Source organism: Zeugodacus cucurbitae, chromosome 2 (genome assembly GCF_028554725.1).
Source record: "Zeugodacus cucurbitae isolate PBARC_wt_2022May chromosome 2, idZeuCucr1.2, whole genome shotgun sequence".
In the NCBI taxonomy this organism is placed as follows: domain Eukaryota; kingdom Metazoa; phylum Arthropoda; class Insecta; order Diptera; family Tephritidae; genus Zeugodacus; species Zeugodacus cucurbitae.
The window spans coordinates 53569799-53595690 of record NC_071667.1 but is presented as its reverse complement, the minus strand read 5'-3'; the positions used below and the strand labels follow the sequence as shown (position 1 = coordinate 53595690).

Genomic DNA, 25892 nt, shown 5'->3' with positions numbered 1-25892 from the left:
AAAACAAATTGCCGCATTAATGTCAGTTTATGTGCGGTGTTTAAGCGCCTTTTTGACTTTTGTGTGATTTTTTGTGTAGAACTTTATTTTTTATTGACTTTTGTGCAATGCAAGTTCTAAGAACTTTACCGAAGCGCTGTTATTAATGTGGAGCTTTAGCTTTAAAAAAAATAATTCTCAACGGAGCCGTTTAATGACTTAATATAAATAAAGACTACAATGAAACATGAGCAGGGCCTTGACATTTGTTAATGTCGGCAAAATTTGGAAAAAAGAACAATGCATAAAATAAACATTTTGAAATGAGCGCATGAAGTATCGCGGCCATTAGACAACAAAGGAGGTACTCAATTACCCGTTTAAGCTTTTGCAAGTATAATTTACAATTTTCGCATTTATTTTTCTTGTAACCAAACAATTTTACGATTTGCCAAACAAGCGTACATGACTACAACACGCCGACTTTAAGGCACTTTGGCTGAATTTGGTTTCGAACTATTAAGATTTCTACACTTTGTAGTCGCTTTGCCATTTTCCAATTTCTAAGTTACGCTGAAAAATGTGAGCTAATTTCTAGCATGACTCAGCTTGGAGTGGCATATTGCTGTGTGTGCTGTGTGACGGCACTGCAATGCGCAACACAAGCGGACAGACAGTCGTGGACGGGCAGACAAGCTGACAGACAATTGCGAAATCGAACACGGCGGAGGCGTTGCTGCTGCCACTGCCGCTGCTGTCATTTCATTTCGTTCGTCGCTTTGTTCTTGCAATGCCATAACTAATGCAGTTAACCCCGTGTTGTTGTTGTTGTTGCTGTTGTTATTGCTGGCATATCTTGTCAGTTGACTGCAACGGCGACAAGAACGTGATTCTTGTGACCGCTTATTTGCTCTGTATTCGCCGGTCTCTGTCTGTCTTCGGTCTTCTGACTGTTAGCCCAGCTGGGCTGGACGGGCTCGTCAGCCGGCCAAGAGTTCAATGTTGTCCTAACGCTTGACAGCATTGCAACTATACTTTTTAGCTCTGCATTATTGGAGGTTTTGTTTTTCTAAATTTTCCTTATCCCTCTTCTGCTTCAGTCCCTGCCATCATTTCTTTTCTGCCAGCATTACTTGCCCTCAAATGGTCATCTGCGGCATTCTGCTCGTCCGGCTGGTAGAATCAGCTCGGCATGCGTGCTATGAAATGTCTGCAATGATAAGCGTATTTGGTCGCCGGCCGCCTACCTTCAACTTCAAACTCTACTCCCACTTTGCAGTCGATTGTGGTCCCGCTACGCTCCTTTTTCGTACTCAGCAACAGCTGTTGCCCACCACTTTTGTGTCGCGCCTGTCAGCTCTTTACTTTTTGTGCATTTCTATTTGGTCTTCCGGCCACATTTCTCCGTCAGTTAGCTGTCCAGATTCGTTTGATTACACCCACTTTCTCAATTCGTTTGGCTTTAGTTGCAATCCCCTCAATCGTGCTTGTTTAAACCCATTTTTGTTGTTGTTTATTTTCTTCGTTTTTTCTTTGGCGCTTCTGGTCCAGCATGCGTGCAACATTTGACTTTTAATGTGTTACGGTTTCGGTCATCAGTCGGAGTAGTGGATGAGCCGTGCACCGTTAGAAAGAAATCACAAATTGTTCTGTATATTATTACAACCGACTAATATTATATAATAAGAAGACTTTGAGTAGAATATCCCGAGAGGCAGCTTCATGCAGGACATTGAACATGATTATCACAGCTCTTTTCATTCTGGGACGAATCTAATTGAGATTCTTTTGGGACTAAACTAAACGGACTGGACTAAACGTCCAAAGAAAAGTTAAACACAAATTAGACAGTCTGTTCAAGCTGAGCTACTAATTAATATGTAAAGGATAGAAACTGATGTATGTTGCTTGTATTTATGTGACTAATAGAGGACTCAATAATTATCTAAAAATCGCTCTATAGAGACGTCGTACTAGCAAACCTCGAAGAAAAAACTGGCAGAAAATGTCTCCATAAAGTCAAAGTTAAAGCTTGGGATAAGAAATACTCCTTCGGGGTACTGAAGTATCGTTCAAGACTATCTTGAGACTATCTGGAGCTTCAATGAGAAGATGTTCTGACCAGAAGATCCCATCCACGAAGCAAATATCATCTCGAAACCTTCCTAAAAAAGCTTGACTTTTGTAGAAGACCTGGAAAACTGTTCTCAAGTACTGCTTTATTTCGATGAATTTCATACATTGTATTGTCGAGAAAACGAACAATTCATTTCGGCTTTAAAAAACACCCTTCACCCTTCTGCACGCACACTACTCTCATGTATTATTTCGCTCTTCTGACAACTCAATGTGTTCCCACTTGCCGACAACTTGCCACTTGCCGTCTGCCACTCTGCCACTCGTTCACAGGCGACATGAATGCCACACTCGTCGTTGCAATGCCTTGTTCTGCTGTCAATAATGCAAACACCTTCCGCAAATGGCAATTTGTTTTGGTTCTTTATTCATTTTTCGTTCGTTGTTTTTTCGAGCTTCAACTACTTTTTTTTACTTTATACTTCATTTGTTTTTACCTTGGGCAAAATTGTGTTACTTTTGTTGCATGCAACAACGACAAAAGTGGCTATTTCTTGCACTTACATACCGTAGTACTTACATGGGTATGCGGCACATTCGCAACTCAGGCATTTCGCGCTTACAACATTGTGACAATTGGTGTAGAATTCCAAAAGCAGTGCAGTAGCCGAGTTAGTGTTGAGAGGGGTATTTGATATCGGCTTAGTTTTGGGATTTTCCGTTTCTATATGGGTGAGTGACGCAAGCATTCGCAGTAAGAAGGGCTAGTTTGGAACGAGTTCCCTCTTTAAGACGAGATTAAGAAAACATTTTTATTAGTAATATAATATCGTCTATCTCTCTATTCAGCTGTCAAACGAACGATTTCACGTTGCCCTAATCCCATACCTGCTCACCTCTCTTTATAAATACCGGATTTCATCTTGAACTAGAGATAAACGAAGATGATAATCGTATTCATAACTTTATCGAGACCTGTCAGAAGAGTTCCCAATATGACAACTCTAATATAAAACTTCACTGCTCACATGCAGTCCCAAAACCATATCTTGACACCCGACAACTCGCAGAGCTGATCACGAACATCGTATGAAATTCTTCTTCGGTCTGCGACTATCAATTCTCAGATCTTACTTTATCTTTGGAAGCTATCACCACAAACTCAGGAATCTCAAGTATAAGAGATAAGAGGGTTTGCATGCAGTTCTTCATGTCTGCGTTGAGCCCCCTCTCCCAGGTTTTTAATTTTTACCGCCTCTGCCTGGCAACTTCGCATAGCAAAACCAAGTGTAGTAGCACTATTTATACTTGCCACAATTGCCGGGCGCGATAACGCGTTCGTTCGTTGATGAAGAAGGCTTCACAAGCATGCAAGAAAAAAAGCAGCAATAACAACGGCAAGTAAAGAGTACGCATAATATAAGGAATAAGGAAATCGCAGGCGAAAAAAAAAACAAAAACGAAAACAGAAACAAAAGACTATTGAAATCGTTTCGACGATTGTGTACAAAACGGTAAAGTGTGGTAAGATGCTGTTATTGTAACGGTTACTATTGTGTACCTTATACATGTATGTATTGTTGTTGTTATTTGGTTGGTTTTCTGTTCTCCTCCTTATCGTTTCGTTGTTTGTTTGTTGTTGGGGCAAGTACACATAACAACAGTAACAAGAGGAGCACCAACAATTGCCATCGAACACTAATTGCAATATTCGCAGCCGAACAACTGGCCAAGTGTCTGAGCGGCCAAGCCGCGTTTGCATGAATGGCCATAGACAACATATGAAGATAGCGGCGCAACAGTGACAGCCGCCGCAGCTACCTTTACAGATCTTGTCTTTGCCGGCCCAAACGGCAAAGTTGCTGCTGTTGTGGTGCGGGGCTGTCTGTTGTTGTTGCTGTTGGCTGCAACGTCGGAATGCATCATATTTCGCACGCTATAAATTTTCGCCTGCGCTTGCTGGCCGTCTGAAGTGGTCGTTTTATCCGTTATTTGTTTTATACTTTTTTTTTAATTTTTTCCTATGATTGGCGGCTATTATTGCCACTGGCGTAACTTGCTGCCCTTATGGTGTGCCACATATGTGTGCGAACGGAAGTGTGTCAAGCGGAGTTTATTTACATTTGCATGCCAATTAAACGTGTACTGTTTGGTGTGTACTGGAGGCGATTGTTGCCAATTGCATTGATTGGGCGTGGTAATTTCGTATTAGTCATGAAAGATTTTCAATATTTTTCAAATTTTCGGTCATATTTGTTTAGCTAATTGCGAAAAACTAACAGACGTGTGGCGACTGATTGCGTTAGATGAGGTTAAAAGCAATAATTAACGAAAAAAATACTAAAATGCTGTAATACAATTTTTCGGATTATCTCAAAACTAAATTTTAAATAAAAAATTTTCAAAAAAAAATTTAATTATTTTAAGCATTATTTGTATTATTGCATACGAATCTGGCTACAACAAAATCCTAGGCAATTTCCAGTCTATTGAACTCCCAAAGTTATGCATTTGATAACTCAACTCAATAACTGCAGAATGGGAAGAAGTTGCAGGACCGCTGTCTTCTTGCCGCCTACTATTCAGTGGCAAGTAGTTTGGAAGAGGTCCAATGAGCTCTTCGGCCTCGAAAAAGGTCACTTTTTCATTGTTGTAGTGGTTCTAACTGTCCGATCGATTTTATATTGGATTGGTGGGAAAGAAAAAGAACAGCTAACCAATTTTGTAGTAAACGCAAGGCGGTTTAATGAAACTTAATTTTCAAGAACAGAATTCGTTCTCAATTCGTTCCAGTGTGATTCTTCCTTCGTCGAACTAAGACATCTAATATTCTTCATCCACTGACCTTTCATATTTCAAGAGCACCGTCCCAAAATACAACCTGTTATAGACTTACTTTTGCTTTTGTTACTTTTTTAATATATGACTATATTAATTGGTTGTATAACCGCAAAAGCATTTTGGAAGGAGTATACCAGTTATAAAACTTCAGAGGAACCCAAGTCTTACTCATAATCCTATGTAGATATAGTGCAGCTATCTTATATTACGCTTCATGTTCTAGAGTTATAAATTCTCATGTAATACAATCAGAAAGTTTTCTTATAGATTATAAAGCCTTGTGGTCAAAATGCCTAGAAAGATTCAATTACTACCAAAGATGTGTCGGAATGCCGGCCATCAAAACTCATAGTGTTTCCGAATGTTAAGGTGTACTTTGCTACCCTCTCTAGTTAGTAACCATACACCTAGAACTCAGTCTATATAGAGTCTCATAGTTGAAGATAATTTGCATATATAATACGGAACGCCTTAACACAGTTTTTCGGCATCGAAATATTTTGTTCATTTTAGCTAGTTGAATAAGGTATTTAACTTTTTTTTATGCTATCAAAACGAGTTCTCTTTAAACTAGGCTACAAATACAATGTGTGCAAAATAGTTAAGCTCTTAGCTTCTTGATTGCCCGGCAAGTGGTCGGTTCAATTACTTATCTATGAGTGCCAAGAACATCTTAAGTAAATGCGGAATATAAACGTATAAACATATGAACATAAACTCAGCCCACGCAGTGTTCAACACCAGGTGTCTACAATAACCACAGCCATACATACAAACCTATAAGTAAACTGTGCGTATTTAAGGCTTTTAAGTGGTCATGTGCCTCCGTGTGTGTGTGCTTTGAATGTCTAAAATATGCAAAAATCTACAATAAATTAAATGGCGTGGCAACAGATTTTTTCTTTAATTTGGCAATAACGCTGAGAGCGGTGCTGTGTGCTGAGAACTGGCGGTCAATAAGACAAGACAAGGCGGCTAGCGATACACATACAAACATATGTACATGTGATTTTAGCTTAGCTTATTAAGTTGCTTTTGTTGTTGCGTAGTTAAGCGTGGGCTTAAGCATTGATTTATTAATATTTTGACGATATTATTATTTTTTGCTTTTCCGTTTTGTGATTATTTTTTTGCTTAAAGTATTTAAAGTCGTACGTTAAGTTTTATTTCTCAGCGCAATATTTCTAATGAATTTATGATTGAGTTGCTAGTGGACAGCAAGATCAATCAAATAGGCGCAAACGAACATGAAAGACATTTGTTTTTTTGTTTTTTGTTTGTACGAGCTAAAAATGTATGAGAAAGGTGTGTTCTCAAATGCCTCAATATCGGTATATGTTACATACGCCAGTGTATTTTTCGAGTTTTTTATAACGGAAGTTTATCGTTATTTTTCGTATCTTATATAAATCAACCCTGCGTAAAATGGATGATTTCCCATACAGACAGAACAAAAGCTAAACTAAGAATATTTTCATTTTGTCCTATAAGTACAGACTTCGATTGATTTTTAATCATAGTTCTCAGAAAATCATAGGGTCAGTCATATAGGTGTATTTATTTACAAATAGAATTTAAAATTTCTAATAGTAATCAATATTAAGAAGTCCGATTTCATATTGGTTGATTAAGCTTTTTTCAAATTTTTTTTGAGAATTGAAGACTTTTCAACTCCTTTCGCATCATATTTTATTTAATTCTGTCGTACACGTGTTTCTTTGCACTATAAGAATGTTGGTATTGAAAATTGGCGACATCGGTCCACCGCCACGCCCACAAAATGGCGAAAACTGAAAACACATAAAGTGACATAACTAAGCCATACATAAAGTTATAAAAGTAAAATTTGGTACAAAGATCCGCACTAAGTAGGAACATATTTGGTATTTTTTTGGGGAAGTGGGCGTGGGCCCGCCAACAAGTAGGTTTCTTGTATATATCTCACAAACCAATAAAGCTATTTACACAAAACTTTCTGGAGGCGTTTCCCTTACATGCCCCATCACAAACCATGAAAATAATTGGAATCGGAATATAACCACGCCCACCTCCCATACAAAGGTTATGTTGAAAATTACCAAAAATTAGATAACTCACTAACGAAAAACGTCAGAGACAATAAATTTTACAGAAGAACTAGCAGAAGAAAGTAGCACTCAGATTTTTTTACAAAATGAAAAATGGGAGTGGCGTCGCCTACTTATGGGTCGAAACCCATATCTCAGGAAAAACTCCACCGATTTCAATGAAATTTGGTATATAATATTTTCTTGGCACCCTGATAACACGAATAAAAAATGGGCGAAATCGGTTCACAACCACGCCTGCTTCCCGTCTAACTCAGTTTTGAATTTCACCTGATTCCTTCACTTTATAATAAATATATACATAAGATGAAGATAACGGAATAAAGCTTTACACAAATACGGTATATGATCTGTGGCATCACTTGTGGAAAAATTGTCGAAATCGGAATATAACTTTTCAAGACCTCGGATATCGAGCATGAAGAACTCAGTGCCTCAGGCTGATGAGGTCTCGTAAAAGAGATATAATAAACAAGGTAGTACTCAAATGATTGCAACTTACCGTGATAACACATTTGTCTACAGACTGTAGACCTTTTTGACTGAGTATTTAATCACATTTCCTCTGCGGTTTCATTTTAATATTTGTAAATGTTTGTGAGCTTACCGCAATTTGTTGATTACTTCATTGCAGGCATAATTTTATAATTCTCTATATCTCTTTGTATATTTATATGTGTGCACTCTTTGAAGGATCTACTTAGAGTACTTACATATTTAGCTGCTGAATCATAGTCACGTTAATGTTGCGGTGAAATGGCAATTTGATTTCGAAAATGTATGCACTTACAGCATTACTAGCAAGTTAGTATAAATAATACAGACTGCTTAGCATACATATATACAACAACATAAGCATATATATACATGATATAAGCATGCAGTTATAACCACATTTATTGCAGCAATCATCGCCATTAACGATTCGTTATTCCACAGCCGCAGCGCCATGCCTCATCAAGATATTGTACTTAGTACAAATGTACATTCAAATGTATGTATATATGTATATACAAGCAGTTGTCTCCTACCTGTGCAGTTATCAAGATGATTGCAATCGAGTCGATTGATTGCTTTACTAGTATCATTTCCAGATAATTATGTTTTGGACGTGGCTGTTGGGTGTTTTGTACCTACACACATATCCATATCACTGAAACCACATCATAGCATTTGGCAATCAAAAGTGATACCCGAGCCTTGCAAAATGCTTAAATCAAAGCGTCATCATTCCACGGCAACCAGTTGCATATCCGTATGTGATGGACAGAACAATCCCGATAATTGCTCACTTATTGTAATGACAGATAATGTTGCTTTGATGGCATGCATCTATTCAATAACTGCCGCCTTTCCGCTCTCGCCATTTTCCCTTTCTATTTATGCTGTGTTAACACTTTGCAACCATTTTGCAGCAACAAATCGGCAGTAATGACTCAAATTGCTTGCAATTGTTAAGGCGCTAGAAGTGGGGATATGCAAATGTGTTTATTGCTCAGAGATATGTCTTGGATACTCTTTCATATCCAGATGCCGATTGTTTTTCTGTCAGTAACGAATCTGCCATATTCTATGTCACATGTCTTAAATACAAACGCCTATAGTTTATTTATTATTATCATTCAGATCTATGCAGATATTTAAGTTCAAAGATAATACTTCGATATGTATTTAATCTATAAATTCTTTCTTCTCCTCTTTCATATCGATTTAAATTGCATAAAACGATATTGCTACTGAGTGCTAGGACCAAAGTATATATCACTGCCTATCTAAATTCCGTAATCTGAGATATCAAACTATTATCTAGTATGAGAAAAGTTCGCTATTCATATATTTAATTAAAATCAACTGCTTGATCCAGAAAGAATGTTTAAAACTTCTTAAATAGCATGACATTGTTAATGGAAATAGACATATTTTCATAATGGTTTCTAAAACGTTCATCGGATGTTTCTACGTTTTTCACATATCATCCTTTTTTTGAAATTTTTCTGAATAAAAGTTGAACAATGAAGTAAGTTTCAGTTAAATGTTCAGATATATTCGATAATAATGTCAGAACTGTCGAGTAACTACATATCGAATATAATTTTTAATACAACTTTGCTTTCAATGACTCTTGTCATATTGTTCCAAATACATTGAAAATAGGTTCAGTACTTTTACAAAGTCAAGTATCCGATCTCTTTTCATCCAGGTTTCAATACGCAGAGATTGGAATCACATGTTCAAACAGTTATTGTGACAGCACGACAATTCTACTTCACCAGACATTACTATCTATGGATATGCTTTAAGTAAAAACATACTCCAACAAAATACTCTGGCGACCAAAAACTTTATTTAAAATAGCCGTACTCAAGTTGGTTTAAAGTCACTTTGAGAAGACGGAAGTTAATTTAAATAATAATATTTTACACACATTGATAGCATATAACATTCAGAACCACAGAAACATGATACACAAATTTCGAAATGCAAATTTACAGAAACCAAATTAGCAATTTAATATGATTTTAATTAACTTTCCAAAACACATTCGAATGTGACATCAAGCATAACTATTAATTATAACTTCTGATTTATAAATAGCAAAAAACCGCCAACAGAAATTAATAATTACTTGTAATGCTGAATGACAGCTTATGTAAATTTGTATGTAATTAACGTGGGAAGAAAGAGAAGAAGTGGAATAATCAAAATCGAAGCTGTCATAATTGATTTGTGTCATAATTTGGCTGAATGGTTTTTGTAAAATAATTATAAAATGCTTAAGCTGGCAGTATTCATTTTCTTTGTATGTGTTCTTAGGGACTGTCAGATTTTATCACAGTTTACATCTCTTGGACTTGTGTCAAATATATACGAAATGGAATAGTGTTTAAGTCGTGAGTGGTAGAGTTACCTGTTGAGGTTTAGTATACTGAGATGTATGATGAGATGTTATATATGTTCTTCAACTTACATTAAGTCATCTCAAGAGTCGAATGCACCGATCGAATATATTATATAGGGAGATAGTTGTGTTATCATTTCACACTGAGTTATGTTCACTCTAATTTGGAAGAGAATTATAAAAGGATATATTTTGGATCATAGATCACCAGAAATAATTAACATAAAGTATTATAAAAAATAAAAAACTTTGAAAGATTGGACTCATTTCAAATAAGAAATGTAGTATTCGATAGAACAAAATCTTCATAACCGAACTCATTCTCCAGATTGATTGAGCTCTAAAAAGAGGCATCTGATTTAAATAAATAATGTAATGGAGACTGTGCTTAACGGTAAAGTTTTTTTTTCAAATTCTCTGGCTACAAAATCTTTCATTGGGAATCAGCCCAAAATTAAATACCTTTAAACTGTTGGGTTACTAGTTGAATTCACTGCAGGGAAGTCGGTATATATCTATGCAGTTATATGTACATATACATATATTCGATTGTTCATGGTATGTCTGCACCAATCATATTGTGTCACAGCTGGAGCGCCCAAGTTGAATGACAATGTCAATGTTGTTGCTGGCCGATTGCGAGTTGTTAGCCACCATGTTGCAAGTGGTGTATTGCAATATTGTCGCTATAATTGCATTGACTTCGTCGAGTCGAGTTCATCACATGGAAAGGCAACAACGTCACAGCCACAGCAACAAAACAACGAAACCGTAAGCAGAAATAATGAACTTCGAAGTCCATAAATCCATAGAGTTTTTTGTGCAATTCGCTAACTAAAGTGCAACAAGTAAAAATAATTGTTACATTAACTGCGCCGCCGCCACTAATGCATTTATTATTGCACATATGCTGTTGCTGCTGTTGTTGTAGCGTGATAGCTATTGCTGCGCTGGCAGTGTCAGTTGTCGGCATTGCATTTAAATTGATTGTGAACTAAGCTGACAGCAAACAACAGACAGCAGTGACAGTTGAGCAGCATGACAATACTCGTACGCGTGTATGTGACATGCCACATGCATCATGTGGCACGCATTTAATCAAGCGTATTACAGCATGGCTGCGCATGCGCACAAATTAAAATGCAACGCCGTCACATAGCGCACATAGCGTTTGTGCGGATTTAAAGCGATTAAAGTTGTAGTCAGTGCGTTTTAGCCCGGGGATTACAAAATGCGTAAGGGCGTTGATGAGTTGGCCGGTGGGGTGGTGAGATGTTGTTGGTTTTGGTGTGGCCGGGCGATAATGTCAGTGGAATGAAAGGAGTGTTCGCCTAGGTGGCTTACGGCATAGTGACTTTGGGGAATTCGCGAAGTATGAAAGAATGCAATGCGTAGCCAAATCGATCAGTTAACTGACGGGCGTGTACCCAAGGTTGAATGTAAAAGTTAGGTTAGGTATTCATGCTTAGAGGAGAGTACAATATTTGTTGGGTTCCATTGGGTTTTGTTGAATGAGGATTTGGTTTTATGAATCGTTTTATGAAGACGTTTAGAAGAAATACTGAATAGCTAACTCTACTGTTACGACTCGAATAAGAACTAAGACTATAATGGCAGAAATTGCGAGCAGAAATATGGAACAAAAATAAACAAAATAATCACATTAAGGAAATGAGTTCATAATTAACATCGCCCTTTTTTGCTCTAAAAAAAGGTTACCGATGAAATATCACATACATACCAAATTCTGTTGAAATCGGTCGAGTGGTGTTTTTTGGTCTATAAAATGAGTATCTCGCATATTTGGAAAATAGTTTATTGGGAGATTAGGCACGATTAGGATTTCCATTCCTTGACATCAGCAGAATTTCCTTTCTTCTTTTAATTGTTTGCTTGATATCTAGTTTCTACTCGGATTTGCCTCAATCAAGGGCATAGATAGAATCAAAATTTTAAAATTGTTTATATTTATTTCAATTGTTTCATCATCGATCAAGTACTTTTTGTATCTCATTTGACAGATATTGTTTATGAAAATTTGACAGTCGGATGGAAGCTTTCGTTGAACACTTTAAGGGACTGGCAATATTATTATGAATATGTTATATATTTTTGGAAAGCTTTAACGGATTAATGTTGCTATTTAACCTTTTGCAGTGATCATTTTAACGTGACTACTATCAATCATAAGTTTCCACAGCGCATAAGTGGATATTTTGTATTTCTGAAATATTTATGTGGGTGGTAACTTTTTTGGATTTTCAGAATGATTTTTGTAACAATGACCTCCATAGACTCAGTTTATTATATCAAGGCTTCCTTAATTTACTTAATTAAGAATTTTTATAATAAACAAGTATATTTCCATGCACACAGAAATAATATATATAGATTTTCCTTCTCACTGCAATCAAGTCATATTCATATTTTATGACATTATTTACAAAATATATGGTTTAATGAATATTTTAATTAACTTATGTCTTTTTTTTATTATGCTTCACAGTTACTGGGTTTCGAGCATCACTGTGTAAATGGTAAGTCAAAAAAATCTCAAATAAATTCAAGTTTACTTAAATAAATTTCATGGAAAAATAAATGAATAATGAATCAAAAATTTAATAAGTAAAATTCTTAGGTTTGGAAATACTATATGACTTCGTAATATAAACATACATATGTATGTATGTATAAATAGATGTACATTTAATATAAATATCTGAAGCATTATGGAATTGATCACACAGCAGTTGCCTGTCGAATATTGACTTTTCAAAACTACTAATTTAAGACAAGCAAAACGGCGGGTGTTGATATTAATTATATAAATACAAACGCCTACAATTTAACATATGTACATCCATTCGCACCGAAATAAAATTATATATAAAACCAGCATAAGTGGTAACCTCCGCTCAGCTCATTTCATGGGCAGGCAAACAAGGCGTGTATGAGAAGCGTGAAACAGCGTGAACAAGTAGTGAAGGTGTGGCTGCAGGCAACAAGCAAATGGAGAATATGTAGATGTAGATATGCATAATCAATATATGTGTAGACTCCGAAGTAACCATGAGTGTAAACTATTTATTCAAGATTATCTTAAATTTTGTGAACAAGATATTTCCAGATCTATGAAGTGGAGACTCATGATCAATTATGAATTTGATATTGGTTACGAAGAAAAACTGGTTATTTCCGAAAAATTAGGGATTCTAAATATATGTATAGTATAGAAAATAAGTCAGCTCATTACTTCCCAGTTACTGAGATCAGTAGCGATCCAAAGTCTTATATATCAAAATATGATTATTTCAATATTCCCAGATTTTCACCCCAATCAACCTCGAGTAATTTCAAAAATTATTCCCAGAATCATAGTGCTGCTATAAAACTAATGAAATTCCAAGTCTTCAATATCACAGTGCAACTTAATTAAGAGAATCCGTGTTGTGCCACAATAAAAAGCCACGAAAACTTCTATTAACAGGCGCATAACACCCACGGGCGCATCAACGCCACTAAATCTTGAGCTCTTACGGTGTCTGCTTCGGTTTATTAAATTTCATGCTGAAAACTTTATTATCTCTCTCTATTTGTGCACACGAGAAGCAGTGCGGAAGGCGGCTAAACCGCAGGCAGCATCGTTAATTATCGCTGCATTTATACACACATACACAGCGTGCTGGAAGTTTATGCGTTGAAAGATCCATTACCTTGACGCAATCGACACGATTGAGGTGTGAAGTTGCCAACAACAACAATAAATAAACAAAATGAAAAAAAAAAACAAAAAAATCGTAAAAAAATAAGCGCAGAGAATATGAGCCACACAGACAGTGCATCGAAATATATATACTCGCATATATGTATGGATCTTTTCATTAATTTGTATATGCAATCAGTTAAACGGTTAGTCAGCTAGTATATACATATAGTTAGTCGTACCTCAAGCGAACTGCAGAATTTGAAAGTTCTCGTTTATGTGAGGAGTCGCTGAAGGATTTGCTGACAGATTTGCTGATAAGTAAGGTCTTCAAGAGCTCATTTATTCTCACCAACAACACACAAATTTACTCTACGGTAATACTGTTAGACATACTTGTATAAGTGGTTCTGGTTCTCTTTACTTCTTATTACCATATCTTGAAGTGTTGAGTTAAATGTTTTACGAATCATAATTATTGTAGTGAACTTCACCTCTAAAATGTAAACACTCCTGTCGAAGAAATCACTCTTATGTTTCAGATTCTAACATAACTTTAGGCACATATTCGAGCAGCACTAAAAATGAAATGATCTTAAATTTTAAGGAATCAATAGGTTTTTAGTAGTATAGGATCACAAAAAAAAACTTGTATAGAGAAAAGTTTTGACCTTGAAGTTACTTATTTCTTGAACTAATTAAGATATTGACTTGAATCCAAAAGTGAGATAAAATGCGTTTTATTAGTCAAATTTTTTTTGCGATTCAGCAATGAAAACTATAAGAAATACGCATCCAGGTCTTTGAGATCTATGATCTCTACTTGAAACAGAATGCTTTCAGAGATGGTTCGATATTTGATATTTATAAAGTGAAAACAATATTATGTAAATATTGTACAAAAGCTACAAGGGTATGGTCATCGAAAAGTTCCACAACCAGCACTATATAAATGGGTATGATTCTAGAAATTCGACTTGTTCGAAAATATCTCTTAGTGCACTCATTTTATACTCATTCAAAATTAACGAAAGTTTTCAAAAATCCAATTAAAGCTCGTCGCATGTCCACGGGTAATTTGCGTATTAATTAGAATTAACACAACACAAACAAATTAAGTTTAGGAAAAAAGAAAAAAAATATTCAAATATACCAAATTATGAGAAGTTAATCCAAAATAAATACACAAAAATATTTATATATGCATGTAAATAATCAACCCAATCAGTCCGATATGAGCAATGACTTTGAAAGTCCTCCCCCACGTTTTGGCGAAATTACCATAAAGCGCGTGCTTCGTATAATTGTACACTGAATAAGTATGCAAATCGCATTCTCCAAAAGCATTAAACAAATAATATGAGCCAAAGAGACACAAGTTAAAGAACTTTACACGAAATACAAATACAAAAACAAATATATTCATATAGAACTGCCGCTGGTGAATAAAGAATCCCTTAATTAAATAGTCAGTAAGCGTCTGCCACACGACGCGCCGCCAACAACCGCCAACCACCTGCACCAACAGAGCCACCATATAAGTGTCTCTCTGTTCAGGTGTATCACGCTATGAAAAGGAATTCCATCAAAATTCAATGCATTGACACATTATAAAGGAATACTTTTTTATATGTAGCTGTGTGTGTGCTAATCGTTTGAGGTGTGTTGGCGTGTAATTTTCTGTGGCTTTTTTATTCGGTAGTTTTTGTTTAGGTTTTCATGCAAATTACTTTGTCTGCGCCTGCTGATTAAAGTAGGCGCAGCACGAAAATTAAATTAAATAATATTCAGAATTCGTAAGAATTTTTCCGCTGTTTTGAAATTCAAGTGATGTTGCCAGCTTTTTGTTACTCGTTTCATTGAAAATTTTACCGATTGTAGTATACTTTGTCATCAATTAATTAATTGTGGTTACTAAGTTGCGCGTATATTCTTAAGGAAAAAAACTTCTAACTGATTTTCTGAACGGATAAGGCCTTTTTCCTTAAACGTGTTACATATGCCAAATGTAGAGATCGTGTAACCGAGGCAGCTTCGTTTTTCATAATAAAACATTCATAAAACATTCCAAGCCAATTAATTTATATGATGGGTTTATAATCTGCACAACTTTTTATGACTGGTAAGGTTTAGAGCACTCAAATGTTGGATCTCATATTCTTACAGTATTTTTTGGAACAAAAAATATTTTATAAATGAACCCTCTGCAAAGGAAAAAGTTTTATGGTTCTATTGAGCGCGTGTGAAAGTCTAAAACCTACCGTTAACAAACTGATTGGACCTTTCAATGCGGCTTTAGACCTGGAAAATCTTGGAAAAGATCTGTGAAAAGAGGATCGACACACAGCATCTCTTTGTCGATTTTAAAGCCACTTTTGACAGCACGAAAAGGAGTTGCCTCTATGCCGCTATGTCTGAATTTGGTATTCCTTCAGGATCGGGAAGGACCTCTCCGAACCGTTCGATACCAAACGAGGTTTCAGATAAGGTGACTCACTATCGTGTGACTTCTTTAACCTGATGCTCGAAAAAATTACAAGAGCTGCAGAGCTAAATAGAGAAGGTACAATCTTCTATAAGAGTGTACAGCTGCTGGCGTACGCCGATGATATTGATATCATCGATATTTCCAGACTGGATAAGGAAGCGAAGCGTATGGGTCTGGCGGAGAACGAGGAAAAGACGAAATATCTCCTGTCATCAAACAAATAGTCAGCGCATTCGCGTCTTGGCTCCCACGTCACTGTTGATAGTCATAACTTTGAAGTTGTAGATAATTTCGTCTACCTAGGAACCAGCATTAACAGCAATAACAATGTCAGCCTGGAAATCCAACGCAGAATCACTCTTGCCAACAGGTGCTACTATTGACTAAGTAGGCAATTGAAAAGTAAAGTCCTCTCTCGACAAGAACTAAACTCTAAAAGTCAACATCCGATGAAACGGCACTAGGAGTTTTCGAGAGAAAGCTTTTGCGGAAGATTTATGGTCCCTTAAACGTTGGCAACAGCGAATACCCCAGAAGATGGAATGATGAGCTGTATGTGTTTTTCGACAACGTAGACATAGTCCATCGAATAAAAAAGCAACGGCTACGCTGGATAGGTCATGTTGTTCGAAGGGACGAAAGTGCTCCAGCTCTGAAAGTGTTTGATGCTGTACCCGCTGGTGGAAGCCGAGGAAGAGGGAGGCTTCCGCTCCAATGGAAGTGCCAGGTGGAGAAGGACCTGTCTTCACTTGGTATTACCAATTGGCGCCAAACTGTCAAATGGAGAAATGCGTGGCGCGCTGTTGTGGACTCGGCTATAACCGCGTAAGCAGTGATTACGCCAGTCAAGAAGAAGAAGAAGACCACCGAAACAAAATAATTTCTATACATTTGTGAAATTTAATTAAATGATTAAGTGTAATTCAAAACCTAAATATACTCTTCCTAAAGTTTGCTGGAAAGATTCAGTCAGGTTAGATTCTATAGTTGATACCCGAAACAGGGGGGAAACTAAAAACAACTTACTTCGATATCATCTAGTTCATATGGATGAATGTAGGTAAGAGATCCAAGTTATTTCAGCCTTAACTGCGACAACTGGCATCCAGTCAGATTTTTCCACTCAACTAATGGGTGTTTGTCGAATAGATGATGGAAGAACTCCTACAACTAGGACTAAGCATCATGCGGAACCCCGCCATCCGGCGTTAAATCGGGGGTCGACCCAGTATTATGATATCGACACAATAGTGTTATTATGCGCATACTCATTAGCTTTGCGGTTTCCTGATATTCCGGTATATTCAAGACTCTACTTTAATCTTAGAAGTAGCTTAATGTTTAAACGCACGATGAGTTAGTTCAAGTCAACTATGACTACATCCCATCTAAATACATATATATATGTATATGCTCATTTTGTGAAGGAGGGCGCCCTCTTCAGATTCTGTTTAAAACCGGAAAGGTGTTGAAGTTATGTCATTAAAAATATTGTTAGAATAATGTACAAAAATCAATGAAATTTGTTAAAAAATATGGACAACTAATAGGGTTATATTAAATTGATGTTCAACATAGCCGGATTCGTTAAAATTATTTAATTTTTTTTGGTAGCGGCTTTCATCAGCCACCCTGTATGTGGCTAACTTGAAGTTCAAATGTAAATGACATTTACATCAATTATAAATCCGCAAGTTCACAAAAAAAAAACCAAAAATTATAATAAAAGAAGTAAAAAAAGGCTGAATGATGTGAGTAATTGACAAGCGTCGAAGTGGACGTGTGGTCAGCATTTTAATTGCGAGCACGTAGCAAAAAACGCTTACAAGCAAACTGCTGTCAATATATGTATATTAACTTATGAACACTTGGAGATGTATAAAGCCAGATATGTGGCATAAACGTTAGCATGAATGGATGCGGAATCTAGTAAGATACAAATATTGCGCTGAACTACAGTATCTAGATATATATGCGAAGCATACAAGCGCATTTCGACTTGTCATGTCGCTCATTTCAACTGCCAATCTGGAAAATAAAATGTAATTCAACATACATACATATATGTATATGTATTTTACAGTCTTATCTCTAGTCGTTTCAGTGATTTAAACTGGCTCCTGCAACGCGTTACGTGCCACGAGCGTCCATGACACTTGGACAGCTGAAAGATGAATATGTATGCATGTAGATTAACGGATACCCTAAACTAGAAAAAAATTAAGACAACAATTTTTGAATAAAACGCGAAAGTGACGTGAAAGAGCGCATGGAATATCAAAGCGAGCAGATTTTGCATAACTATAGAGATATACATACATACATACAAGCATAGATCACTGGCAAAGTCCACGACCGCACACAGTCACACCGTTAAACCAAAGCTTCTAGCATAGCATAATGTCTATAGAATCATCATAAACTAATATTTACTTATGCAAACACACCTTGACCGTTGCTGACCACAAAGCGCTGCCAGAATTCCGAGAATTTAATTATGTACACGCCCTCACAAATGCTCGTATTTTAATGTGTCTCTAGTATGAATATGCGCTGCTGAAAATTAATTACGCTCATTTCGTATGCCGCTGGTGGTATCGAATTGATTGCCAAGTGCCTTCATACCCCTACATACACACATATATAAATTTGTATATTTGTATGTGTTGGTGTGCGCTAAAAATTTAGTATATGCGAGAAGTGTGAGCTTGGTTGTGGCTAATTAATTGAATTATGAATTGAAGTGCGGTTTTTATGGTCAATTTTGATACAACTACATATATACAGACATACATTTATCCATTCGAATCGCATAATTTAGGGTGCAGTTATTGGTCTTGCGGCTTTGCTGAAATGTAATTGTGCCTCAAAATCGTTGAAAAAAATTAAATTGTAGATGTTAAACAAACATGTCGAATTATGCCGTCAATCAAAAGCAGTGAGCTTTTCGATTAACGGTACTCAAAATACTTGTTGCTGATTGGTTGTAGTGATAATCAAGAATAAATATAAAATCGTGGTTTCGCAGTCTACACTTTCAAGCTTTAATTAAACTTACAATAACCGCGATAATTGCAGATAACGGTATAGTTATGTATGACCTTGGTGTAATTAATGTTAACAAAAAATTTAATTTAAAAATATAATCAAATTAAATCAAATTATATTCGCCTCTAAACCGGTGCAACCACATTCTTCAAATTGTTTACAATTATCCAAAATGTTTGGAAAAAAATGTATATTTTACATATACAAGTATGAAGTTAAATAAACCAATATTTTTTCTAAGCTGCAACGTGTAGCTGTGGTCTACCTCTATCTGTTTTCCTATTCTATTTTTATTAATTTATGCCAGTTATTTTAATTTATACCAGTTCTGTGTTCGATCCGCCACTCACCATGATTTGACGAGTAGATCTGTTACACTCTACAAGACCTTATCACATTACTGGGTTGATTTGCCGAATCAGATAGAATCGATTTTTGTAAATTTTCGACGCTTTTGAGAGATTACATTTTCTTTACTCTCTAATTACCACAACAGTTAGAAAATCATATGAAATAGATATTCTTATATGTATGTATATTCAAATAAGAGTTCATCAAAAACTTCAATGTCATTATGGAATAGTTTTATGCTCCGCCGTGAGATACAGATAAATCCTTATATAAACAGATGCATATTTACTTTAGGAACTTTAATATCCAAGTTCCCAGCATTGAAGAATGTTGACTGTATTGTAGTAGCCGATTAAACCGATCAACCGAGTCTTTAGACAATCTGTTACTTCATAACCTACAAGAGTGACCTTAAAACATCATGCATATGGGTCGTTCTCTGAGCTAGTTGGACCCTAATTAAAACTGGAGAACATGATTTTGTCACTAAATTCAAGTGGAGAATGTATCTACTTTCTTATAAAGGAGAGTGTAGAACAAAAGTATTCTAACGAATTCGGAAGAGATAAAACTTTTCAATGGACATCCATTTCCTTAAATGGAAACCTCATAGAACAATATTATCGAGTGTCAAAAACCTTACATACAAATAAAACTCTTGGTTCAGAACAAATTGAATGAGGAGAAAATATATAATTGATTTTTAAAATATTCTTGAAACTATTTCAGGGACAATAAAATGATAACACACTTCTTGTCTAATCGCAATAATTAGAACATGGTTATGTACTCGAATTTATCACAAAAGCAGTTGGTCCTGGGTTTACGAAGTTTGCCACAAATTTTAATGGGAGCAGCAACTCTTTACAAGATATCTTAGATCTCTTTATAAGATCAGACCGAAATTAAATATTATATATCGACTAGGTAGGTTTTGCTAACAGAGACGCTCTTTGCTTGACAACAAAATGCATGTCTTTCTCTTAAGATGGTTTTCAATTTACTAGTTGAAATGGAAGCTCCTAAAAATATATATATTTGTGTATTTCCAAATTGTCCAAGACTTACAACATTAAAAAATTTCGTCTGAATAAAAAGAAGGGGTTTCAGTATTGGAGCCCCTGAAGCATGTACAAAAACAAGCTTAATATTTGTTTACTTTAGAACTTAGTTAAAATCTGTTACTTTCTCACAAAAGTTCTGTGATATAAGTCGTTTCAAAGTTAAATTATATAATTCAATGTACACTTTGTACGAAATCTCCCAACACATTAGTCTTAGTAGTCAATGCCTTTAAAATATTCATTAAGACCGTCTGTGTTGGAGGAAATAAATTCTGTACCTGTGCCACGAACAGACAGCACTAAATAGCACACTTCTTTGAAGTGTCTCCGCCACTCTCTCTAAAGGGCGGCATTCACTTTTACGTTCCCTTTTTCTGAGATTTTTTTTGCCCTTTCGCCAGTAACTACATGTTTCGCTAGTCCTTTCACGTACGCCACTGAACTCTTCTGACTGCAATTATTCGTAAAATCTTCTTATCTTTCACGAAATAACAACAACAACAGCAGCAACAACGATATCACAAATCTTCATTTTCTGTTCTAGCAACGAAATAGCCAACCACAATTTAGTTAGTCTCGACCACCATTCACTCGCCAGACAACACACATACATATGTATGCAGCGCTGTGTATGTCACGTCCTTTCACGAAAATCCTGCTTACTTGCCAGCGCAGCTTGCAACGCGTGTCATCATTAAAAAGACATAAATTAACAGTACAACTACTGAGGTTGGCCCTCGACTGTCAGCCAGACGCTTAACCCACACATATCCAGTCTCTCTCCGACTCACCTCAGCCGAGGCTCTGCGTCGAGCAGTTGTTGGTGGAAGCGTCACAGTGTTGCCGCCACTGTGCGATAACTCTATGAGACTACGACGGCAAGCCAACTAGAGATGAAGACGAGAAAAAGACCACAACAAAACATACTTCAGATCAAAGGCGAGCACCAGTACCAAAACTGCGAGAAAAAAGCTCTGACAATGAAGCTGACGACGGTGTGACGGCGGCAGTCGTGTCGAAGCGTCGAGGCGTTGAAGCGTCCAAGTGTGCAAGGTGCATATGAGTACGTGACACACAACGGTCTTTCGAGCGAGCTACTTAACAGCTTAATGCCACATTTCGGCAGCAGGCAACAACTCACCAGAAAATCAAAGGGAAACCAAAAAGCAACTGAGCTGAAGCAGCTACTAAGCGGCAGTAATGAGGCCAAAAGGCAGTTGGCGCTCCAAAAAACACTGCCGTAGCGGCGATAAATGAAATGCATACAACTGTACATACTTCCATATGTAACGGGTGATTTTTTTGAGGTTAGGATTTTCATGCATTAGTATTTGACAGATCACGTGGGATTTCAGACATGGTGTCAAAGAGAAAGATGCTCAGTATGCTTTGACATTTCATCATGAATAGACTTACTAACGAGCAACGCTTGCAAATCATTGAATTTTATTACCAAAATCAGTGTTCGGTTCGAAATGTTTTTATCGACAAATTTTGTTCAGCGATGAGGCTCATTTCTGGTTGAATGGCTACGTAAATAAGCAAAATTGCCGCATTTGGGGTGAAGAGCAACCAGAAGCCGTTCAAGAACTGCCCATGCATCCCGAAAAATGCACTGTTTGGTGTGGTTTGTACGCTGGTGGAATCATTGGACCGTATTTTTTCAAAGATGCTGTTGGACGCAACGTTACGGTGAATGGCGATCGCTATCGTTCGATGCTAACAAACTTTTTGTTGCCAAAAATGGAAGAACTGAACTTGGTTGACATGTGGTTTCAACAAGATGGCGCTACATGCCACACAGCTCGCGATTCTATGGCCATTTTGAGGGAAAACTTCGGAGAACAATTCATCTCAAGAAATGGACCCGTAAGTTGGCCACCAAGATCATGCGATTTAACGCCTTTAGACTATTTTTTGTGGGGCTACGTCAAGTCTAAAGCCTACAGAAATAAGCCAGCAACTATTCCAGCTTTGGAAGACAACATTTCCGAAGAAATTCGGGCTATTCCGGCCGAAATGCTCGAAAAAGTTGCCCAAAATTGGACTTTCCGAATGGACCACCTAAGACGCAGCCGCGGTCAACATTTAAATGAAATTATCTTCAAAAAGTAAATGTCATGAACCAATCTAACGTTTCAAATAAAGAACCGATGAGATTTTGCAAATTTTATGCGTTTTTTTTTTTAAAAAAGTTATCAAGCTCTTAAAAAATCACCCTTTACAATACTTCCATATGTACAGTTGTGTGCAATAATTAAGCATATATTTGTATGAGTACAGTGTGGCTGCGGCAACTAGTCGGCAATGTGGCAAGTGGGGCGCACGGTAATCGCTCAAGGATACAGCGGCAATTGGGCATGATGGCAGGTGAGTGCGCGCAAACACACTCTCACAAACAGAACTAGTAGACAGACAGATATACATATATAAATGAACACATGGAATCATATACAAACATATATAAGTATTTGAGCTCCATATTCACGCTCATGTGGGCAAATGATGCATGCGGCAGCATTGTAGCCGCAAGTAATGCTTGTAATTTGCTGGCGATAAATATCGTGTCAGTGTAGCAGCGCGTTTCGGCGCCCTCATTTCGCCCGCACCTAGTAGTGTTGCATGAACTGCAGCAGGAAGCAATCGACAATAACAACTCTCGTCCGCGCGTTTTGTGGCAGTATTCTGCGCTTGTGGCATATTTACTGTTTGTTAGACTTGTGTTAGTGGGTGGCTTAATTGAAAATCGGGAAAATGTAGTGTTTTTCTAGTTTCGCAAAATTTTTGGCGCAATTTTTGCCGTTTTACTTTTGTTAATCATTTTCTGGGGCGATTTTGTATTTCTGTATTTAAGCGATTGATTTTGGTAGTTATGTTAAGTATGCTATTGTTAATTTTTGTTTAAATAATTTGTGGGCAATAAGGCAAAGTAGCCTAAGTAAACTTAAATTATTAAAGATAATTTGAGGTATTTTTGTGTTTTAGTTTAGAAATACCTTACAAAATTATATAAAATGTATATAAACTATATCCAGTTGTTTTACTAAAAAAAATGCCAATTTCGTGAGTTAACACATTCCTCAAACTTCGTTTTGATCGATTGTGACATTCTCTGTGTGGCTTGTGGCGCCGTCCTTTTGGACATACATTGTCCAAGTCCATATCATCAAATTCGGGCCACAAATATTTGGTTATAATTGAGCTGTAGCGATTCCCATTCACAGTAACGTGCCGGTCTTGATCATCATGGAAGAAGTACGGACCAATGATATCGCCGGCCCATAAACCGCACCAAACGGTAATTTTTTCGGGATGCAAAGGTGACTCATGGAGTACGTGTGGATTGCTGCTTAACCAATAACGCATATTTTGCTTATTGACGAAGCCATTCAGCCAGAAATGAGCCTCATCTTAAATTGGACGTAGCGCTCTTAAAGTTGAGGCCACTGACTCAGAATTTCGGCAGTCAATTTTAATATTTTCGATTCGATTTCCATGAAGAAATGGTAAATTTTGCTGGAGAGAAATGTCAAAAGAGCGGGAAAAATATGACGTAATTTGCTGTCCCTATCGGTCTACTTTTGTAGCGTCCCTATTGAGAAACCCTTTACATATTTAAAAACGTCGGTCTACTGGTATATGTGATTTTAAATAGTCCAGAATAGACCGCATGATTTGTAAAGGCAAATGACATTATATGTGCTGGAAACATCCATAACCTCAAATTTGATATTCCAAATGTTCACTCTGCCAATAAAATTTCTTTTGTTGTTCATTTAAAGAATTTTTTATGAACACAGACGACTTTAAAACGAATATCCTGGTTTACCGAAATCGAGATACTAGTTCAAATATCGAAAACACAGTCAGCGAATACATAGTAGGAAGCTTTAGACGATAGAGACAGTACTGGTTAGTATAGTGCTAAATTCGAAAATATTCTCAACAAGACTTCGAGGGGTTGTATTCTGGCAAGGGAGCTAGAATATAGTTGAGATAATTCTAACTACTCGTCAGGTTCTCTTTTTTTTTCAAGGTACTAACCAACAAAAAAAAATCAATGAAATATAAATGATCACATGTATATGAACAAATCATCCAATTTATAAAAATATTTACATTTTTATAGCTGACCCTTAAGATTGATTTATCGAGAGCCTATTTTAAACTTTATATTGCTACTCCTCAAATTAGATGTGTTCTGTATTTATTAGTTGAGACATATATGGTCTTAAAAGATCAAAATAGTTCCCAAAAAACATTTTGATTTTTAAGGAAATTTGGCTATTAAATAGCTATAGCTTTGGTCTATAAAATGTGAACCAACTGCTCTTGAAATAAAGCTGGATACCCATCCCATTCTTATTAATTTCAATTTCAGCAAGGAATTTTTAAAGAACAAAGAGTCTACCTTTGTCTCTAAGCAACCATATAACATATTCGTATGTATTTGAGCAGATTTTTCGTATACATATTTTCATCTTTATCTCGTTATTACCGCTGCCATTATTAGCTTTCTCAGAACTCATCAGCGTCTCTACAGAGCTTTATGGCGCATTTTGTCTTAATAAGTTGCGCCACCAACAGCAGAGACACTGCCGGCGGCCACCACAACAACACAACGCCATACAGCAGAACACACCTTGGTGACTTAGTGGGTCCTTGCCAACCTGACAGCAGGGGACCCCACCACATCACTGTCAGTGCCACCACCAGACGGCATGCCACAAAACGATGCGGCAATGTGGCATACTAGCGGCAGCTGCCACCTCATAGATATTGCTTGTTGCTCATCGTTATTACTCGCTATTGTACTTATTGTTGTTATGCGCTGCTGTTGTTGTTGTTGCTGCTTAAGCGAGAGAATGATAAACTATCCGCAGCCTTTTAAGCAGCCTCATTAATCTTATTCAGTCGCTGCTTTTACTCAACGCATCTAATAAAGTAGCAATATCCGAGCGGTTGCTTGTTGTCGTTGCTATTGCTATTATGGCTGCCGGTGGTTGCACTGTGGCCAGCAGATTGGTAGCTATGCGTAGCCTTCAGTTTGTGTTGTTCGCTGCTGTGTTTGACTCTTGTTGCCACTATATTTCTGCAGCGTCACTTTATGCCTGCTAGATTCACGTCACTTTGCGATTTTATGAGCCGTTGTGGCTGCTGTTGTCATTGTTGTTGTTTTGCTATTACTTCAAATCCGCTCGCATGCTTAAGAGCTTTCCTGCTGATTTTAGTTGGTTTTCTTCCAACTGTTTGCACTTAGTAGTGGTTTTAAGCTCATGCGTTGTTGTTGTTTTGTGCGTGTTTCAGTTGATTTTGTTGTTATTTCTTTAAGTTTGACAATGTGTGGCAACTAAGA

The 25892-nt window shown here is 36.8% G+C and overlaps 1 protein-coding gene across 10 annotated transcripts in view; it reads left to right on the top strand.

The window, feature by feature from the left end:
• LOC105213533 (band 4.1-like protein 4A) overlaps positions 1–25892 on the top strand; it is a 209642-nt gene that overhangs the window by 26070 nt on the left and 157680 nt on the right. For 9 of the 10 annotated variants that reach the window (XM_054226156.1, XM_011186422.3, XM_054226161.1 and 6 more), the window contains one exon: positions 12389–12419. The exons of the other annotated variant lie outside the window; for it this stretch is intronic. The gene's annotated coding sequence lies outside the window, so the exon portion shown is untranslated. The remainder of the gene's footprint in view (positions 1–12388; positions 12420–25892) is intronic. 10 annotated transcript variants of the gene reach the window in all.